This window comes from Oncorhynchus mykiss, chromosome 11 (genome assembly GCF_013265735.2).
Source record: "Oncorhynchus mykiss isolate Arlee chromosome 11, USDA_OmykA_1.1, whole genome shotgun sequence".
NCBI lineage: Eukaryota > Metazoa > Chordata > Actinopteri > Salmoniformes > Salmonidae > Oncorhynchus > Oncorhynchus mykiss.
The window spans coordinates 71,072,298-71,094,801 of NC_048575.1; positions in this window are offsets into that span (position 1 = coordinate 71,072,298).

Consider the following 22,504-nt stretch of genomic DNA (forward strand, 5'->3'; position numbering starts at 1 on the left):
CAACATCGAAGGGAAATCATCTGGAGATGGAATAACACAGGCCAAATGGATGGCCAGTGAAAGGGTAGTAATGCAGTCATTGTTACAGGAAATGCCTGTTCAGAACCATCACAATAACTATAACTATGTTCTCTCTTTAACTTAAGACTGAGAAACAAAGCCAAGACTGAGATGTACTAAAATACTGTTTTCAGCAACAGGTTTGTAGGATTATTGTTTGGCCTTTGGTCTTAGAATGTTGTTCCCTGGAAAAACTACAACATTACAAAGATGTATAAATCTGTTGATATAAATTCTTATTGAAAAGGAGCAGAGTGTTGCCCTTTAAGTGCTTATTAGCAACAATGTAGACTATTTCGAGGTCAACTATGATTCAAATACACTTTAATAAACCTCTAGTGACTACCCATCCCGCATGCGGGAGCGTAATCATCGCCTGACACTAATTAGCATAACACAACGGACATAAATATTCCTAGAAAATATTCCTATTCATGAAAATCACAAATGAAATATATTGAGACACAGCTTAGCCTTTTGTTAATATTTTTCAAATATGCTTTACAGCCAAAGCTAGACAAGCATTTGTGTAAGTTTATCGATAGCCTAGCATAGCATTTTGTCCAGCTAGCAGCAGGTAATTGGTCACGGAAATCAGAAAAGCAATCAAATTAAATCGTTTACCTTTGATGAGCTTCGGATGTTGTCACTCACGAGACTCCCAGTTAGATAGCAAATGTTCCTTTTTTCCAAAAATATTATTTTTGTAGGCGAAATAGCTACGTTTGTTCTTCACGTTTGGCTGAGAAATCGCCCGGAAATTGCAGTCACGAAAACGCCTAAAAATATTCCAAATTAGCTCCATAATATCGACAGAAACATGGCAAACGTTGTTTATAATCAATCCTCAAGGTGTTTTTCAAATATCTATTCAATAATATATCTGTCGGGACAATTCGTTTTTCAGTAGGACCGATTGGAATAATGGCTACCTCTGTATTTTACGCAAGAGTCACTATGGGAGCCATCAGGTGACCACTTGCGCAATGTAGCCGCTTACGGTTATTCTTCAACATAAATGCGTAAACTACGTCAAAATGCTGTAGACACCTTCGGGAATACAGAGAAAAAGTAATCTGGTTGATAGCCCATTCACTGTTCGATAGGGACGCATTGGAACGCAGCGCTTTCAAAACATGAGGCACTTCCAGATTGGATTTTTCTCAAGCTTTCGCCTGCAACATCAGTTCAGTTATACTCACAGACAATATTTTGACAGTTTTGGAAACTTTAGAGTGTTTTCTATCCTAAGCTGTCAATTATATGCATATTCTAGCATCTTGTCCTGACAAAATATCCCGTTTATTACGGGAACGTTATTTTTCCAAAAATGAAAATACTGCCCCCTAGTCACAAAATGAGTTATTAATAAAGGAACATTTTTGCTTGTACATTTCTTTGTCAATACCCCACACAAACAGTTCCTGTATTGTATATAAGCTGTCAGACAGGTAGAATTCACCATCAATACATCCAAACTTTTATTTAACTGTATTTCTGTCTATATATTACATTAGTCTGTGGATTTTATGGCAGGCTCATACAGAGAGAGAGGGTCTGCTGGAGCATTTAGGACCTGGCTGGAGGCCTTCCATTCCCAGCATGCCTAGCTCCAGCTCTCCCTCTAGCTCCAGTGCTCATCGTTAAAATGAGATTCACATTTCTTTTGTGTTGAGCGGGGTTGTTTATCATGTTGGAATATGGCCGTGGTGATTCCAGACCCTTATCATCCGGCCTGCTCAAAGCTGAGCCCATGGACTCATAACTGAACACATGAATGCCCACCATCGTCTCTGCTTCCAGCAGGCTTTGTGCAATGGGCCCTGGTCAAAAGTAATGCACTACATAAGGGATAGGATGCCATTTAGGATGCAACCTTTGTGTGGGAGACAACTGGCTGGGGTGATGGTAAAGACACACAGTTAGCCAACAGAGCAGAAGAGAGGGGTGAGATCGTTTATCATAAATAGCACCTCAAAACCTGTCAGGGGCCTTAAATGTTTGGCTCAGTTTGGACTTTTCATTAATTCATGCATTCATTAATTCATTAACTTTTTTGACCACTGAATTTTCCCTAAACAGAGAACCAATCACACTTCACCAACAAAAAACAACCTGGGTTTCACTATGAAAAATCACATGAAGAGAGTGGCCCACTCCAGCATCTCCTGTCTCTTCTTCTCAAAAGTTTACTATTGCAACTCCCCCTCCCACCACAACTGTAAACACATACTGTGCTTCTGTGAAGCAACATCATCCACCCACACCCCCTCACATCTCTCTCGCCCATGTCTTAGTGTCTCAAGAAGGGTCAGGCAGTGCCCTGTGGGCAGACACAGATAAGACCTGACGGAATGGTGTGTGTGTTCAGATGTAAGAAGGACAGTGCGATGTTGGTCCATGATAAACAGGCTGTGAAGGGAAGCTACAGAGGTCTTAGTTTCTGTTTCCTTGTTTTTCTCTTCTTTAGGACTGGGGAGATGTCATTCGTTCAGTGTAGAAAGGACAAAAAATGTTACCAGCACTTGTACAACATCTGAAAAGACGACAAGTTTCATCTTGTCATTAATGGACTGTTTACCTACATAAACTAGAGCTTGGATGGATGGAGAAAGAGATAGGGATGGATGGAGAAGGAGAGGGGGATTGATGGAGAAGGAGAGAGGGATGGATGGAGAAGGAGAGAGGGATGGATGGAGAAGGGGAGAGGGATGGATGGAGAAGGGGAGAGGGATGGATGGAGAAGGGGAGAGGGATGGATGGAGAAGGGGAGAGGGATGGATGGAGAAGGGGAGAGGGATGGATGGAGAAGGAGAAGGGGATTGATGGAGAAGGGGAGAGGGATGGATGGAGAAGGGGAGAGGGATGGATGGAGAAGGAGAGGGGGAAGGATGGAGAAGGGGAGGGGGATGGATGGAGAAGGAAAGGTGGATTGATGGAGAAGGAGAGAGGGATGGATGGAGAAGGAGAGGGGGATTGATGGAGAAGGAGAGAGGGATGGATGGAGTAGGGGAGAGGGATGGATGGAGAAGGGGAGAGGGATGGATGCAGAAGGGGAGAGGGATGGATGGAGAAGGGGAGAGGGATGGATGGAGAAGGGGAGAGGGATGGATGGAGAAGGGGAGAGGGATGGATTCAGAAGGGGAGAGGGATGGATGGAGAAGGGGAGAGGGATGGATGGAGAAGGGGAGAGGGATGGATGGAGAAGGAGAGGGGGATGGATGGAGAAGGGGAGAGGGATGGATGGAGAAGGAGAGGGGGATTGATGGAGAAGGAGAGAGGGATGGATGGAGAAGGAGAGGGGGATTGATGGAGAAGGAGAGAGGGATGGATTGAGAAAGGGACAGGGATGGATGGAGAAGGGGAGAGGGATGGATGCAGAAGGGGAGAGGGATGGATGGAGAAGGGGAGAGGGATGGATGGAGAAGGGGAGAGGGATGGATGGAGAAGGAGAGGGGGATTGATGGAGAAGGAGAGAGGGATGGATGGAGAAGGGGAGAGGGATGGAAGCAGAAGGGGAGAGGGATGGATGCAGAAGGGGAGAGGGATGGATGGAGAAGGGTAGAGGGATGGATGGAGAAGGGGAGAGGGATGGATGGAGAAGGGGAGAGGGATGGATGGAGAAGGGGAGAGGGATGGATGCAGAAGGAGAGAGGGATGGATGGAGAAGGAGAGAGGGATGGATGGAGAAGGAGAGGGGGATGGATGGAGAAGGAGAGGGGGATGGATGCAGAAGGAGAGAGGGATGGATGGAGAAGGAGAGAGGGATGGATGGAGAAGGAGAGGGGGATGGATGGAGAAGGAGAGGGGGATGGATGCAGAAGGAGAGAGGGATGGATGGAGAAGGAGAGGGGGATGGATGGAGAAGGGGAGAGGGATGGATGGAGAAGGAGAGGGGGATGGATGGAGAAGGAGAGGGGGATGGATGCAGAAGGAGAGGGGGATGGATGCAGAAGGAGAGAGGGATGGATGGAGAAGGAGAGGGGGATTGATGGAGAAGGGGAGAGGGATGGATGGAGAAGGAGAGGGGGATGGATGGAGAAGGGGAGAGGGATGGATGGAGAAGGAGAGGGGGATGGATGCAGAAGGAGAGGGGGATGGATGCAGAAGGAGAGAGGGATGGATGGAGAAGGAGAGGGGGATGGATGGAGAAGGAGAGAGGGATGGATGGAGAAGGAGAGGGGGATGGATGGAGAAGGAGAGGGGGATGGATGGAGAAGGAGAGAGGGATGGATGGAGAAGGAGAGAGGGATGGATGGAGATGGAGAGGGGGATGGATGGAGAAGGAGAGAGGGATGGATGGAGAAGGAGAGAGGGATGGATGGAGAAGGAGAGGGGGATGGATGGAGAAGGAGAGGGGGATGGATGCAGAAGGAGAGAGGGATGGATGGAGAAGGAGAGAGGGATGGATGGAGAAGGAGAGAGGGATGGATGGAGAAGGAGAGAGGGATGGATGGAGAAGGAGAGGGGGATGGATGGAGAAGGAGAGGGGGATGGATGGAGAAGGGGAGAGGGATGGATGGAGAAGGAGAGGGGGATTGATGGAGAAGGAGAGAGGGATGGATGGAGAAGGAGTGGGGGATTGATGGAGAAGGAGAGAGGGATGGATTGAGAAAGGGACAGGGATGGATGGAGAAGGGGAGAGGGATGGATGCAGAAGGGGAGAGGGATGGATGGAGAAGGGGAGAGGGATGGATGGAGAAGGGGAGAGGGATGGATGGAGAAGGAGATAGGGGGATTGACGGAGAAGGAGAGAGGGATGGATGGAGAAGGGGAGAGGGATGGAAGCAGAAGGGGAGAGGGATGGATGCAGAAGGGGAGAGGGATGGATGGAGAAGGGTAGAGGGATGGATGGAGAAGGGGAGAGGGATGGATGGAGAAGGGGAGAGGGATGGATGGAGAAGGGTAGAGGGATGGATGGAGAAGGGGAGAGGGATGGATGGAGAAGGGGAGAGGGATGGATGGAGAAGGGGAGAGGGATGGATGCAGAAGGAGAGAGGGATGGATGGAGAAGGAGAGAGGGATGGATGGAGAAGGAGAGGGGGATGGATGGAGAAGGAGAGGGGGATGGATGCAGAAGGAGAGAGGGATGGATGGAGAAGGAGAGAGGGATGGATGGAGAAGGAGAGGGGGATGGATGGAGAAGGAGAGGGGGATGGATGCAGAAGGAGAGAGGGATGGATGGAGAAGGAGAGGGGGATGGATGGAGAAGGGGAGAGGGATGGATGGAGAAGGAGAGGGGGATGGATGGAGAAGGAGAGGGGGATGGATGCAGAAGGAGAGGGGGATGGATGCAGAAGGAGAGAGGGATGGATGGAGAAGGAGAGGGGGATTGATGGAGAAGGGGAGAGGGATGGATGGAGAAGGAGAGGGGGATGGATGGAGAAGGGGAGAGGGATGGATGGAGAAGGAGAGGGGGATGGATGCAGAAGGAGAGGGGGATGGATGCAGAAGGAGAGAGGGATGGATGGAGAAGGAGAGGGGGATGGATGGAGAAGGAGAGAGGGATGGATGGAGAAGGAGAGGGGGATGGATGGAGAAGGAGAGGGGGATGGATGGAGAAGGAGAGAGGGATGGATGGAGAAGGAGAGAGGGATGGATGGAGATGGAGAGGGGGATGGATGGAGAAGGAGAGAGGGATGGATGGAGAAGGAGAGAGGGATGGATGGAGAAGGAGAGGGGGATGGATGGAGAAGGAGAGGGGGATGGATGCAGAAGGAGAGAGGGATGGATGGAGAAGGAGAGAGGGATGGATGGAGAAGGAGAGAGGGATGGATGGAGAAGGAGAGAGGGATGGATGGAGAAGGAGAGGGGGATGGATGGAGAAGGAGAGGGGGATGGATGGAGAAGGGGAGAGGGATGGATGGAGAAGGAGAGGGGGATTGATGGATAAGGAGAGAGGGATGGATGGAGAAGGAGTGGGGGATTGATGGAGAAGGAGAGAGGGATGGATTGAGAAAGGGACAGGGATGGATGGAGAAGGGGAGAGGGATGGATGCAGAAGGGGAGAGGGATGGATGGAGAAGGGGAGAGGGATGGATGGAGAAGGGGAGAGGGATGGATGGAGAAGGAGATAGGGGGATTGACGGAGAAGGAGAGAGGGATGGATGGAGAAGGGGAGAGGGATGGAAGCAGAAGGGGAGAGGGATGGATGCAGAAGGGGAGAGGGATGGATGGAGAAGGGTAGAGGGATGGATGGAGAAGGGGAGAGGGATGGATGGAGAAGGGGAGAGGGATGGATGGAGAAGGGGAGAGGGATGGATGGAGAAGGAGAGGGGGATTGATGGAGAAGGGGAGAGGGATGGATGGAGAAGGGGAGAGGGATGGATGGAGAAGGAGAGAGGGATGGATGGAGAAGGAGAGGGGGATGGATGGAGAAGGAGAGGGGGATGGATGCAGAAGGAGAGAGGGATGGATGGAGAAGGAGAGAGGGATGGATGGAGAAGGAGAGAGGGATGGATGGAGAAGGAGAGGGGGATGGATGCAGAAGGAGAGAGGGATGGATGGAGAAGGAGAGAGGGATGGATGGAGAAGGAGAGAGGGATGGATGGAGAAGGAGAGAGGGATGGATGGAGAAGGAGAGGGGGATGGATGGAGAAGGGGAGAGGGATGGATGGAGAAGGAGAGGGGGATGGATGCAGAAGGAGAGGGGGATGGATGCAGAAGGAGAGAGGGATGGATGGAGAAGGAGAGAGGGATGGATGGAGAAGGATAGGGGGATGGATGGAGAAGGAGAGGGGGATGGATGCAGAAGGAGAGAGGGATGGATGGAGAAGGAGAGAGGGATGGATGGAGAAGGAGAGAGGGATGGATGGAGAAGGAGAGAGGGATGGATGGAGAAGGAGAGGGGGATGGATGGAGAAGGAGAGGGGGATGGATGCAGAAGGAGAGAGGGATGGATGGAGAAGGAGAGAGGGATGGATGGAGAAGGAGAGAGGGATGGATGGAGAAGGAGAGGGGGATGGATGCAGAAGGAGAGAGGGATGGATGGAGAAGGAGAGAGGGATGGATGGAGAAGGAGAGAGGGATGGATGGAGAAGGAGAGAGGGATGGATGGAGAAGGAGAGAGGGATTTGATTTGATTTATTAAGATTCTCATTAGTCGACACCAATGGAGACAGCTAGTCATACTGGCGTCCGACAAATAACAGAAAATACATTACAGAAGAAAATACTTTACAATTTACAGACATTTAAAAACATTAACATGTAGTGTTTGTACCTATCAGTTACATACACAGTGCATTCGGGAAGTTTTCAAATCCCTTGACTTTTTCTACATTTTGTTAAGTCACATCTTTATTCTAAAATGGATGAAATAAAATATTTTCCTCATCAATCTACACAAAATACCCCATAATGATGAATGAAAACAGGTTTTTAGAAATGTTTGCAAATTAAAAAAATGTGCACAAAAGAAAAACTTAAATACCTTATTTAAATAACTATTCAGAGCCTTTGCTAAGAGACTCCAAATTGAACTCAGGTGCGTCCTATTTTTAATTATCATCCTTGAGATGTTTCTACAATTTGATTGGAGTGCACCTGTAGTAAATTCAATTGATTGGACATGGAAAAGTACACACCAGTATATATAAAGTCCCACAGTTGACAGTGCATGTCAGAGCAAAAACCAAGGGATGATGTTTAAGGAATTGTCCATAGAGCTCCGAGATAGGATTTTGTCAAGGCACAGATCTGGGGAAGGGTACCAAAACATTTCTGCAGCATTGAATGTCACCAAGAACATAGTGGCCTCCATCATTCTTAAAGAGAGGAAGTTTGGAACCACCAAGATTCTTCCTCGGGGGAATGTCACTCTGACATAATGCCAGAGTGTCACGTTCTGACCTTTATTTCTGTTGTTTTGTATTTATTTAGTATGGTCAGGGCGTGAGTTGGGTGGGCAGTCTATGTTTGTTTTTCTATGTTTTGGGGCAGTTCTATGTTTTCGGCCTAGTATGGTTCTCAATCAGAGGCAGGTGTCATTAGTTGTCTCTGATTGAGAATCATACTTAGGTAGCCTGGGTTGCACTGTTTGTTTGTGGGTGATTGTCTATGTTGATGGCTTGTTTCAGCACAGGTCTCATTTTGTAGCTTCACGGTCGAATTTGGTTTATTGTTTTTGTTACTCGTTTGTATAGTGTTCAGTCTTTCTTGATTAAAGATTTGCCATGGACACTTACCACGCCGCGTATTGGTCCTCAGATCCATCTCGTCTCTCCTCTTCAGATGAAGAGGAGGACGGCCGTGACAGAATCACCCACCAACCAAGGACCAAGCGGCGTGGTAGAAAACAGCGACGGCAGCAGCAGCAACAACAGCGGCCGGTATCACAGGACTCCTGGACATGGGAGGAGATACTGAACGGAGAGGGACCCTGGGCACAGGCTGGGGAATATCGCCGCCCCAAAGCAGAGCTGGAGGCAGCGAAAGCTGAGCGGCGGCGATATGAGGAGGCAGCACGGCAGTGCGACAGGTACGAGAGACAGCCCCAAATTTTTTTTTGGGGGGGGCACACGAGGGGTGGAGCTAAGCCAGGTAGCAGACCTGCGCTCACTCCTCGTGCTTATTATAAGCAGCGAGATACTGGGCAGGCACCGTGTTATGCGGTTAAGCGCACGGTGTCGCCAGTACGTGCCCATAGCCCGGTGCGCTATGGGACAGCCCCCCGAGAGTGTCATGCGAGTGCGGGCATCGAGCCAGGGCGTATGGTGCCTGCTCAGCGGGTCTGGTCGCCGGTACGCAGTTTTGGCCCAGGGTATCCTGCGCCGGCTCTGCGTGCTGTGTCTCCGGGGCGCTGGGAGGGTGCAGTGCGTCCTCTGCCCGCGCTCCGCTCGTGCCGGGCGAATGTGGGAATGGAGCCGAAGGGAGAGGTGCGTGTAGTAAGCACTAGATCTCCTGTGCTTACCCACAGCCAGGTTCAACCTGTGCCTGCACTCTGGACGGTCCGGGCTAGAGTGGTTATCCAGCCTGGGGAAGTGGTGCCAAGGTTGCGCACCAGAGCTCCAGTGCTCCCCCACAGCCCGGTCTTTCAGGTGCCTCCTCTTAACCCCAAGCCTCCTGAAGGTCTTCCCAGCCTGATGGTTCCTGTGGCAGCCCCACGCACCAGGCTGTCTCTCTGTCTCCTCCCTGCAGGTGGTCCTGTCTGTCCGGCGCCGCTGCCGGAGTCTCCCGCCTGTCCGGCGCCTCTGCCGGAGTCTCCCGCCTGTCCGGGTCCTCTGCCGGAGTCTCCCGCCTGTCCGGCGCCTCTGCCGGAGTCTCCCGCCAGTCCGACGCCGCTGCCGGAGTCTCCCGCCTGTCCGGCGCCTCTGCCGGAGTCTCCCGCCTGTCCGGCGCCTCTGCCGGAGTCTCCCGCCTGTCCGGCGCCTCTGCCGGAGTCTCCCGCCTGTCCGGCGCCTCTGCCGGAGCCTCCCGCCTGTCCGGCGCCTCTGCCGGAGCCTCCCGCCTGTCCGGCGCCTCTGCCGGAGCCCCTCTGCCCAGAGCTGCTGCCGGAGCCCCTCTGTCCCGAGCAGCTGCCTCTCTGTCCCGAGCAGCTGCCTCTCTGTCCCGAGCAGCTGCCTCTCTGTCCCGAGCAGCTGCCTCTCTGTCCCGAGCAGCTGTCTCTCTGTCCCGAGCAGCTGTCTCTCTGTCCCGAGCAGCTGTCCCTCTGTCCCGAGCTGCCCCTCTGTCCAGTGGGGTCGTTGAGAGGGGTGGTCATGCTGAGAAAGCCACGGAGGCGGACAATAAGGCGGACTAAGACAATGATGAGGTGGGGTCCGCGTCCCGCGCCAGAGCCGCCACCGCGGACAGACGCCCACCCAGACCCTCCCCTATAGGTCAAGGTTTTGCGGCCGGAGTCCGCACCTTTGGGGGGGGGTACTGTCACGTTCTGACCTTTATTTCTGTTGTTTTGTATTTATTTAGTATGGTCAGGGCGTGAGTTGGGTGGGCAGTCTATGTTTGTTTTTCTATGTTTTGGGGCAGTTCTATGTTTTCGGCCTAGTATGGTTCTCAATCAGAGGCAGGTGTCATTAGTTGTCTCTGATTGAGAATCATACTTAGGTAGCCTGGGTTGCACTGTTTGTTTGTGGGTGATTGTCTATGTTGATGGCTTGTTTCAGCACAGGTCTCATTTTGTAGCTTCACGGTCGAATTTGGTTTATTGTTTTTGTTACTCGTTTGTATAGTGTTCAGTCTTTCTTGATTAAAGATTTGCCATGGACACTTACCACGCCGCGTATTGGTCCTCAGATCCATCTCGTCTCTCCTCTTCAGATGAAGAGGAGGACGGCCGTGACACAGAGTTCCTCTGTGAAGATGGGAAAATCTTCCAGAAGGACAACCATCACTTAGGAACTCCACCAATCAGGCCTTTATAGTAGAGTGGCGAGACGGAAGCAACTCCTCGATAAAAGGCACTTGACAGATGGCTTGGAGATTGTCATTTGGCCCCTAAAGGACTCTCAGGCCAAGAGAAACAGACTCTCTGGTCTGATGAAACCAAGATTGAACTTTTTGGCCCTGAATGCCAAGCGTCACATCTGGAGGAAACATGGCACCATCCCTACGGTGAAGCATGGTGGTGGCGGCATCATGTTGTGAGGATGTTTTTCATTGGCAGGGACTGGGAGTCTAGTCAGATTTGAGGGAAGGATGAACGGAGCTAAGTACAGAGTGATCCTTGATGAAAACCTGCTCCAGAGCGCTCTGGACCTCAGACTGGGGCGAAGGTTTACCTTCCAACAGGAAAACGACCCTAAGCACACAGCCAAGACAATGCACGAGTAGCTTCAAATCTGTGAATGTCCTTGAGGGACCCAGCCAGAGCAGGGACTTGAATTCCATCTAACATCTCCGGAGAGACTTCAAAATAGATGTGCAGTGACGATCCCCATCCAACCGGACAGAGCTTGAGAGGATCTGCAGAGAAGAATGGGATAACTCCCCAAATACAGGTGTGCCAAGCTTGTAGTGTCATACCTAAGAAGACTTGCGGCTGTAATCGCTGCCAAAGGTGCTTCGGCAAAGTACTGAGTAAAGGGTCTGAATACTTACGTAAATGTAATATTTCATTTTTTGGGGGCAAAAATGTCTAAAAACCTGTTTTTGCTTTGTCATTATGGGGTATTGTGTGTGTAGATTGATTAAGGGGAAAAAAGAACAATTTAATCAATTTTAGAATAAGGTTGTAACGTATTTAAAAAAATAAATAAGGTCAAGGGGTCTGAATTCAGTGCTCTGTACATGTCAGTACATACACACAACAAGTAGGTCACATGTGGGAGTGTCATTGTACCATGAGGTGTTGCTTTATTGTTTTTTTAAACCAGGTTTGCTGTTCACTTGCGCTAAATAAGATGGAAGGGAGTTCCATGCACTCATGGTTCTGTATAATACTGTATGTTTCCTTGAATTTCTTCTGGACTGTGAAAAGACCCCTGGTGGCATGTCTGGTGGGGTAAGTGTGTGTGTTAGTGCTGTGCGTAAATTGACTATGCAAAAAAGAAAAATTCAACACATAGATGTTTCTCATAAAAACAAGAAGTGACGCAGTCAGCCTTTCCTCAACTCTCAGCCAAGAGAGACTGGTATCCATAGTATTAATATTAGCCCTCTGATTACAATGAAGACCAAGACGTGCCACTCTGTTCTGGGCCAGCTGCAGCTTAACTAGGTCTTTCTTTGCAGCACTTGACCATACATTATGACTAGTCAATAATCAAGATAAGACAGAACTAGAGCCTGCGGGACTTGCTTTGTGGAGTGTGGTGTAAAAAAAGCAGAGAATGTCTATATAATGGACAGACCTCTCCCCATCTTTACAACCATTGAATCTATATGTTTTGATCATGACAGTTTACAATCTAAGGAAACACGAAGTCATTTAGTCTCCTCAACTTATTCAATAGTCACATCATTCATTACCAGATTCAGCTGAGGTATAAAACTTAGGGAATGATTTGCACCAAATACAATGCTCTTAGTTTTAGTGATGTTCAGGACCAGTTTATTACTGGCCACCCATTCCAAAACTGACTGCAACTCTTAAGGGTTTCAGTGACTTCATTCGCTGTGGTTGCTGATGCATATATGATTGAATCATCAGCATACATGGACCCACATTCTTTGTTGCCAGTGGCAGGTCATTGGTAAAAAGAGAAAAGTATAGAGGGCCTAGAGATGGCGAACGAGAGAGGGATGGAGAAGGAGAGAGGATGGGGAAAAAATACTACAAATTCTAGGGAACGGAGAAACAAGTCATATTCTAGCGTGTAATTTTCTCACTACTATGACGGAGTGCAGATACTTCAATTACACTGTGTGGCTGTAATTACAGGAAGTATGTCTCCGATGTGTGATCACAATCAGAACGAATGTTCCTTCTCCAGGGCGCTGTGTGCTGCGGCTCTGTGAGATGGATACTGGTTAATTAACATCAGTGTTTCTCTATGCAGCGGATGAAAACTGGGCTGTGAGAAGTTGATCTATGGGCTGCAGAGTTGGAACTAAGCAGTAAGACTCTAGACCACACATGGCTTCATAATAAGTAACTGTTTTAATACTGCAACAATAGATTACATATTTCCTTACTCTCTTCCTGGAGGTCATCATTGATCCGGTATTGGTGAAAGCAATGCAGTGGATATTGCACATTAAAATATAAAATTATATGTATATAACGTACCACCACTAAATTCAATAAAGTTATAGCCATGAAAGTGCATGGATATTGCCACATAAGAAGAGTTCTGTAGGGCTCAGAAAGAAAGGGAGCTGACTCCTGATGTTCCATTAAGTAGAGAGAGAGCGACAGGCACACAATCTGGATGGAGAATAGGAAGGGGTATTGTGGTCTGGCTATAAACTTTTGGCTACTCTTATATGGCTGGTCCATAAACTTATCTCTTTCTGTAGTTCCTTAGCCAGAGAGAGGTGTGGGTTCATGAAAAGAGAAGGGTGAGAAAGCAATAGATGAGGAAGTGGGAGCAATGGGGAGAGAGAGTATGGAGATATGGAGAGGGGGGTTAAGAGAGAGAGAGACCACCTAAGTAGAACAACACTCTGTCTCATCGTTTTAAGATACATTTAGCTTTCTATGAAATCGTTTCAACATGTACAAGCCAGGCATCACAAACACCACATAGACTCTCTGTCATGTTCCAAAACAGAACATCCAGGAAAAAAATAGCTCCAAAATAGAGGGGGAAAAAGGACTCATTACGTGATTGAGAGTGAATGAGTGAGCAGTGGATGGGGTGAATTGCATCATCAAAAGTTTAGATGCTTAATAAGTAAAGCTCTATGCCAGGGGTGTCAAACTCATTTTCACCACAGGCCGCATTTGGCCTTCACAGAAGTCCGGAGGGCCGCAATCAGAAATGAAAATTTTCAATGCTCCCTGACTGCCTTACGTTCATTCCGATGACTGTTAGCAAACCGGACAGAGTGAAGAGACTATAATGACTGTTAGCACGCTGGGCAGAGTGAAGAGACTAGATGACTAATAGCACACTGGACAGAGTGAAGAGACTAGATGACTGATAGCACACTGGACAGAGTGAAGAGACTATAGATGACTGTTAGCACGCTGGACAGAGTGAAGAGACTAGATGACTGATAGCACACTGGACAGAGTGAAGAGACTATAATGACTGATAGCACGCTGGACAGAGTGAAGAGACTATAATGACTGATAGCACGCTGGACAGAGTGAAGAGACTAGATGACTGATAGCACACTGGACAGAGTGAAGAGACTAGATGACTGATAGCACGCTGGACAGAGTGAAGAGACTAGATGACTGATAGCACACTGGACAGAGTGAAGAGACTATAATGACTGATAGCACGCTGGACAGAGTGAAGAGACTATAATGACTGATAGCACGCTGGACAGAGTGAAGAGACTATAATGACTGTTAGCACGCTGGACAGAGTGAAGAGACTATAATGACTGTTAGCACGCTGGACAGAGTGAAGAGACTATAATGACTGTTAGCACGCTGGACAGAGTGAAGAGACTATAATGACTGTTAGCACGCTGGACAGAGTGAAGAGACTATAATGACTGATAGCACGCTGGACAGAGTGAAGAGACTATAATGACTGATAGCACGCTGGACAGAGTGAAGAGACTATAATGACTGTTAGCACGCTGGACAGAGTGAAGAGACTATAATGACTGATAGCACGCTGGACAGAGTGAAGAGACTATAGTTGACTGTAAGCACGCTGGACAGAGTGAAGAGACTATAATGACTGATAGCACGCTGGACAGAGTGAAGAGACTATAATGACTGATAGCACGCTGGACAGAGTGAAGAGACTAGATGACTGATAGCACACTGGACAGAGTGAAGAGACTAGATGACTGATAGCACATTAGACAGAGTGAAGAGACTAGATGACTGATAGCACACTGGACAGAGTGAAGAGACTAGATGACTGATAGCACACTGGACAGAGTGAAGAGACTCGATGACTGATAGCACGCTGGACAGAGTGAAGAGACTAGATGACTGATAGCACGCTGGACAGAGTGAAGAGACTATAGATGACTGTTAGCACACTGGACAGAGTGAAGAGAATAGATGACTGATAGCACGCTGGACAGAGTGAAGAGACTAGATGACTGATAGCACACTGGACAGAGTGAAGAGACTAGATGACTGATAGCACATTAGACAGAGTGAAGAGACTCGATGACTGATAGCACACTGGACAGAGTGAAGAGACTAGATGACTGATAGCACACTGGACAGAGTGAAGAGACTCGATGACTGATAGCACGCTGGACAGAGTGAAGAGACTATAGATGACTGTTAGCACGCTGGACAGAGTGAAGAGACTATAGATGACTGTTAGCACACTGGACAGAGTGAAGAGACTAGATGACTGATAGCACGCTGGACAGAGTGAAGAGACTATAGTTGACTGTAAGCACGCTGGACAGAGTGAAGAGACTATAATGACTGATAGCACGCTGGACAGAGTGAAGAGACTAGATGACTGATAGCACACTGGACAGAGTGAAGAGACTAGATGACTGATAGCACACTGGACAGAGTGAAGAGACTAGATGACTGATAGCACACTGGACAGAGTGAAGAGACTAGATGACTGATAGCACATTAGACAGAGTGAAGAGACTAGATGACTGATAGCACACTGGACAGAGTGAAGAGACTAGATGACTGATAGCACACTGGACAGAGTGAAGAGACTCGATGACTGATAGCACGCTGGACAGAGTGAAGAGACTAGATGACTGATAGCACGCTGGACAGAGTGAAGAGACTATAGATGACTGTTAGCACACTGGACAGAGTGAAGAGAATAGATGACTGATAGCACGCTGGACAGAGTGAAGAGACTAGATGACTGATAGCACACTGGACAGAGTGAAGAGACTAGATGACTGATAGCACATTAGACAGAGTGAAGAGACTCGATGACTGATAGCACACTGGACAGAGTGAAGAGACTAGATGACTGATAGCACACTGGACAGAGTGAAGAGACTCGATGACTGATAGCACGCTGGACAGAGTGAAGAGACTATAGATGACTGTTAGCACGCTGGACAGAGTGAAGAGACTATAGATGACTGTTAGCACACTGGACAGAGTGAAGAGACTAGATGACTGATAGCACGCTGGACAGAGTGAAGAGACTATAGTTGACTGTAAGCACGCTGGACAGAGTGAAGAGACTAGATGACTGATAGCACACTGGACAGAGTGAAGAGACTAGATGACTGATAGCACACTGGACAGAGTGAAGAGACTAGATGACTGATAGCACATTAGACAGAGTGAAGAGACTAGATGACTGATAGCACGCTGGACAGAGTGAAGAGACTAGATGACTGATAGCACGCTGGACAGAGTGAAGAGACTAGATGACTGATAGCACGCTGGACAGAGTGAAGAGACTAGATGACTGATAGCACGCTGGACAGAGTGAAGAGACTAGATGACTGATAGCACGCTGGACAGAGTGAAGAGACTAGATGACTGATAGCACGCTGGACAGAGTGAAGAGACTAGATGACTGATAGCACACTGGACAGAGTGAAGAGACTAGATGACTGATAGCACATTAGACAGAGTGAAGAGACTAGATGACAGATAGCACGCTGGACAGAGTGAAGAGACTATAGATGACTGTTAGCACACTGGACAGAGTGAAGAGACTATAGATGACTGTTAGCACGCTGGACAGAGTGAAGAGACTATAGATGACTGTTAGCACACTGGACAGAGTGAAGAGACTAGAGGACTGATAGCACACTGGACAGAGTGAATCAAATCAAATCAAATCAAATGTATCTATATAGCCCTTCGTACATCAGCTGATATCTCAAAGTGCTGTACAGAAACCCAGCCTAAAACCCCAAACAGCAAGCAATGCAGGTGTAGAAGGTACGGTGGCTAGGAAAAACTCCCTGGAAAGGCCAAAACCTACTAAGAAACCTAGAGAGGAACCAGGCTATGTGGGGTGGCCAGTCCTCTTCTGGCTGTGCCGGGTGGAGATTATAACAGAACATGGCCAAGATGTTCAAATGTTCATAAATGACCAGCATGGTCAAATAAATAAGGCAGAACAGTTGAAACTGGAGCAGCAGCACGGTCAGGTGGACTGGGGACAGCAAGGAGTCATCATGTCAGGTAGTCCTGGGGCATGGTCCTAGGGCTCAGGTCCTCCGAGAGAGAGAAAGAAAGAGAGAATTGGAGAGAGCATATGTGGGGTGGCCAGTCCTCTTCTGGCTGTGCCGGGTTGAGATTATAACAGAACATGGCCAAGATGTTAAAATGTTCATAAATGACCAGCATGGTCGAATAATAATAAGGCAGAACAGTTGAAACTGGAGTGAAGAGACTAGATGACTGATAGCACGCTGGACAGAGTGAAGAGACTATAGATGACTGTTAGTACGCTGGACAGAGTGAAGAGACTATAATGACTGATAGCACGCTGGACAGAGTGAAGAGACTATAGTTGACTGTAAGCACGCTGGACAGAGTGAAGAGACTAGGCGACTGTTAGCACGCTGAACAGAGTGAAGAGACTAGGCAACTGTTAGCACCCTGAACAGAGTGAAGAGACTAGGCGACTGTTAGCACCCTGAACAGAGTGAAGAGACCAGAAATGTAGCTCTATTATCAATTACACACCGTTTCAATTTGGTTTTAGTCAATTCAATGTCAATCTAAAAGAAATACTTTTTACTCAAACAACCCGCTGGCTAGATTGAATGGGCTTGAGTTTGACATGTTCCTATGCAATTGCTAAACATCTTTGAAGCTTTAGAAATCAAAAGTTTTCAGTGGTAAGTTTATCAGTTTTGAATTTTACATGACCTTCACTACTGAGGTCATTCTTTCATGATCTCACTAATGACCCTTCATGACCTCATATTGTCCTCATAATGACCCTTTCCTGTTCAGGATCGTCTGGGGCACTGTCCTCATGGTAATCGGAGAAGCAGAGGTGCACTTAGTTGATTCTAACAAACCACTCTTCTCATAGACGGGTTAGCTGACGTCACTAAAACGATGTGCGCTTCAAAAGGTCACAAGGCCGTGTGTCGCTATGGTTCAGGTTGGCCAGATAGCTAGCAACAATGACAAGAACCTGCCATGTGGTAAATGTCTCGGTTCAGCTCATCTGATCTTGTTCTTGATACCATGTCTTGTTTTGATGTGTGTTGACTTATGTCACATCTGTGCTAATATGGCAAACAATTTGTTAGCTAGCTAGATAACCAATAATTGTAACAATGTATTTGAGAGACAAGTGCTCATTTTGCAACTTTATTCATGTTTTCAATAAACATTAGAGCTAACCCAGTCTGTTTTGCCCCATACTTGCGCATGCGTCAGTTTTGTTGCTAAACAACCAACCCATCTACAGCTTTACTATAAGACAGAATTTCATTTCTGACCTGGTTATATACGATTCAAACTGCTGACATAAGAAAAACAAAACAAACACAGGCGTTACATATAAAACACTCCTCAAAAGAGAATGAGTAAACCACACTAACTAATATCGCAGCAAATATCCCAGTTGTTAATCAAATGTTTCCCCTGTGGGTAGAGAGGAAGACGAGGTGGAGGAGAGGTAAAACACTGTAATGGGAACCTTGTGGCTAAATTATAATATGATAGGGAGAGAGAGAGCGAGAAAGAGAGAGCACGAAAGAGCGAGCGAGCGAAACAGAGAGAGAAAGATTGACTCTGGTGACACACAGCCATTAGGTATTCACTAAAACAGATGTCAACCAGCTTGAGTGCTTCTCCACAGCCAATGGCCAGAATCCCAAATGAATGTCCCAAGGAACGCCGTTTGATCCCGTGCCAAGAAAGAGCAATGATATTTTATCCCGCAGGAGAGGGGAAAGGAGGATGGAAGGAGGAGAGGAAGGGAGGGGAGGGAGAGAGCATGGTTTATCCCATTTCAACGTGCACAGTCTTCTCTCCCCGTTTCCCCTTTTTCTCAGTCTTGAAGATGCCATTTTTAGGGGAGCAGATGAAAACAGAATATCATTAGCTTGATGGCCAAGTTAATTTGTTAAAGGAGACTGGAATCGGCACTCCAATTGCTTATCATTGGTTAAGCAGACATGGCTTAGTTTCAGAAGGGGAGAGGGAGAGATGGGGAAAGAGAAAGAGAGGGGGGGACTATCCTTAATCCCCCCAAAATAACTTCTCAGTTTTTTTACATTTGTGGCACTGAAGGTAATGTCATTAACTTGGTGTATGCACTGTCTACAGACAGGATCTTAATTTGATCACCCTGTTGCAGGAAAATGTTCCCGCAACGCAGGACATTTAAATATTGTAGTGTATTTGAGGATTAAAAAGGTTTCTGAAGTTTGTAATTTCCACTTTAAAATGTCAGACTTGATTTCCGCATTATAAACCGCTACAAAAATGTAAATTCATTATAATCCACATAATAATTAACAATTCCTGTTTCTGCAGGATTAATATTCAGAATGTAGGAAACTGGATCGAATTAAGATCCTACATCTGTATGCGTGTCTGTGTGTCAGTGAGATTAGGGGACAGCATTAGTTAGAGTACCAGTCCTGTTACTTTAGTTGTGTTTCCATTATATCTCTTGTTGTAATACACTAATTATCCTTTCATCATCCTGGACAACAGGCTGGTTGGATAGAGAGAAAGATGGAAGAGAGGGAGGAGAATGACAGAAAAAATGGATAGGGAAATGAGAGGGAGGAAGATAGGAGAGAGGAAAAGAGAGTCATGAGAAAAAGAGAAAGAAGAAAAAAGACAGGATTTAATAGACAGTGTTTGGCGATGGTGTCATAATAGCCTTTCATACAGTCCAACCATACTTCATAGATGCTAGATAACGACTGTACTCTCTCTCTCTTTCTCGTTCCCTTTCTATTTCTCCATGTCTCACTGGTCTACAGCAGATCCCCACATACTTCCTTTTATTATGCTGTTCTCTTCTATAGGATGTCTTCCCCCTCTTCACTCTCTCCTTCCTCCCTCTTTCCTCCCTCTTCCCCCTCTCTTTCCTCTCTCTCTTCCCCCTCTATTTGCTCTCCCCCCTCTCTTCATCTTCATCAGACAGTTATCCACATCCTAGATCTAGGATTCTATCTTTCTACTTGTTGCTCATTCTCAACCTCTCTCCCTCTTGTTTTCCATTTCTCATCCTCTGATGTGGTCCCTCCTCCATCTTCCCATCTCTTTCTCTCATCACTACCTATTTATGTTCTTCCGGCCATCATTTTATGTCTTTGATTCTCTCTATATACTTCTCTCCCTCCATCCATATCTTTCTGTCTGTTCCCCACCCTGTCCCTGACTCTTTGTGTACAGAATGTTCCAGAGAAGATGTTAAGTAGACACTCTTCCATGACTAGGACATGTGCTGTCCCTGACTCTGCCAAGCACTAATGACAAAAACAATGACCAGTGACAAGAAACAAGCCAAAACAATTCTCTCTACCCAAGACAGCGTTACCACGACAGACACACTACTTAGACAGCCAGATGTGTCATTGCTTCAACCTTACCACAAAAAGACGTTCAGCATTATCTCTCTATTTCACATGATATCCTCATTAATCTTAGTCAAACCGCATTCATTACACACTCAATATGAGCTAGGGCGGAGGTGTGTGTGTGTGTGTGTGTGTGTGTGTGTGTGTGTGTGTGTGTGTGTGTGTGTGTGTGTGTGTGTGGAGAAAACCATAACTAATGCTAAGTCTAACCATCAATAAGTAGAAAACCATAACTAATGCTAATTCTAACATCAATACGGAGAAAACCATAACCACGTATAATTCTAACACTCATAAACAACACTGATGAGCATTGGAGTCACGTGTGTGTGTTTTTATGTATGCACATGCGTTTGTGTATGAAGAGCTGCCTTTTATTCCAGTATGTAATATAGTTTATAACAGCAGTATGTATGTTAATGTCATTCCAACAAGCCGAAATGTTCTAACTGATAATGTTCTCCTATAATGGTCTCCATATTTCTCGTCTCTCAATACAATAGAGCGCTCCAGTCCAGACATGTTTCAGCACCTCTCTGTATCAAGTTTACATTCAAGGACACTGAGCATGGTTCCTGCCAAATCTGAAGGGTTGGATTCTGATCTGAACTACATAAGCTCTCAAAGCTGGTCACACAGATGCACGCACGCACGCACGCACGCACGCACGCACGCACGCACGCACGCACGCACACACACACACACACACACACACACACACACACACACACACACACACACACACACACACACACACACACACACACACACCATTTCGCATTAACTGTAGGGAATTGGAGTCTGTTGGCTCTCAATCTGCCATCTTGGTTTGATGTCTCTACAATCCACTCAGCATGGAACCCTACACCACCTGTGTGTGTGTGTGTGTGTGTGTGTGTGTGTGTTCATGCCACATGAGAGTCAAGGGGAGCATTTTTGGAATGTGGTCCCTGGTGCGCAATCCATTATATGTGTGTGTGTCCAGGTCTGAAATCTGTATTTCCTACTACTTAGAGTATTTAAACTGCACACTGTGTACTAATCACACTACATAAATTATACCACTTACTGTTTAGTAAAAATGAATGCTGTAAGCAACAAATATCAGCATACTAGGCTCATCCTATTTCCCTGATACTATATGGTGGGACTAGGGGTATCACAGATAGTGACTTCACCCACCATGTCAGCCACAGGGTGGGTTTGCATCCTAAATCAAGCCCAATGCCTCCAGCACTCTATCATGAGATACCTCAGTGAAAGTCTGGACCTGCTGAACTCAGAGACACACACACACACACACACATTTATCAGGCCTGGTTGAGTCAGGAAAAGTAATTCCACCACTGGGGACTATTCAGTATGTTACGTTTCAATAGGACCAGGGAAAATTCTCAAACAAACAGAGACTGAAACATACACACACAGGCAGACAAATACACTCCAATTGTGAAAAATGACTTCTCTAGCAGTAAGAAGGTACCTATTGTAGCTGTAGGAGGTATTGACGTAGGATCTGTTGCTAGAACAGTAGGTAACTCCTCAGTCACTTTTCACATTACACTTGCTCAGAATAGACAGACAGCACTACATCACACAGATGATGTCACTGTGGAAACCAGGAAGTACAGATAGGTGCCATCTGGTCCATTTCTACTGAGTTCCATTCACAGTTAGTCTCTTCCATTTGGCTCCCAGAGACCATAGACTTTCCAAATAATCGTATCTGGACATGTACACCATGACTTCACTGTCTGTCTAATCCTTTCCTCAATAGCATTCCGATTTGGGACGGAAGATGACTGCTCATTATGGAAACCTCACTCAGTGTCCATTCTCCACACACACAGAGTAGGCTAGCATTCAACCCACTGACCGAAAGAATGACCAGACCACTAAATGAGGAGGGGGGAGAGGGGTACAAATAGTGCTGGTATTGTATGGTATGGTATGGAATAGTATTTTATTGTACTGTGTGTGAGTCCTCTTCTGGCTCTCTGCTGGAGTCTATAAAATGTCTTTAGTGCTAATCAAAGTCCCAGGCTTGCTAAGCATAAGGAGGGCTTTGCACATCAAGACTAACTGAACAAACACACACATACGCTTACTCTTCCAACACACACACACACACACACACACACACACACACACACGTTGGTTGCCCTAGGAACCATTTGTCCCCCCAGCATTGAGACTGGGACTAATTGTTCTCTGGCTCTCTATTTTATTTTCATCACCGTCTTCATCCATAATCCTCAATTGCACGTTTATATGGTAATTGTGCCAGCCTTAAATTGGAGGTTAGACATGACAATATGAGGAACTCATTAAATGACGTCTTTAGTAAGTCATCCTGCTGTGTAAAAGACATGGTATTATCTTGTAATATGGGCATACTGCTATTTCATTCAATGTA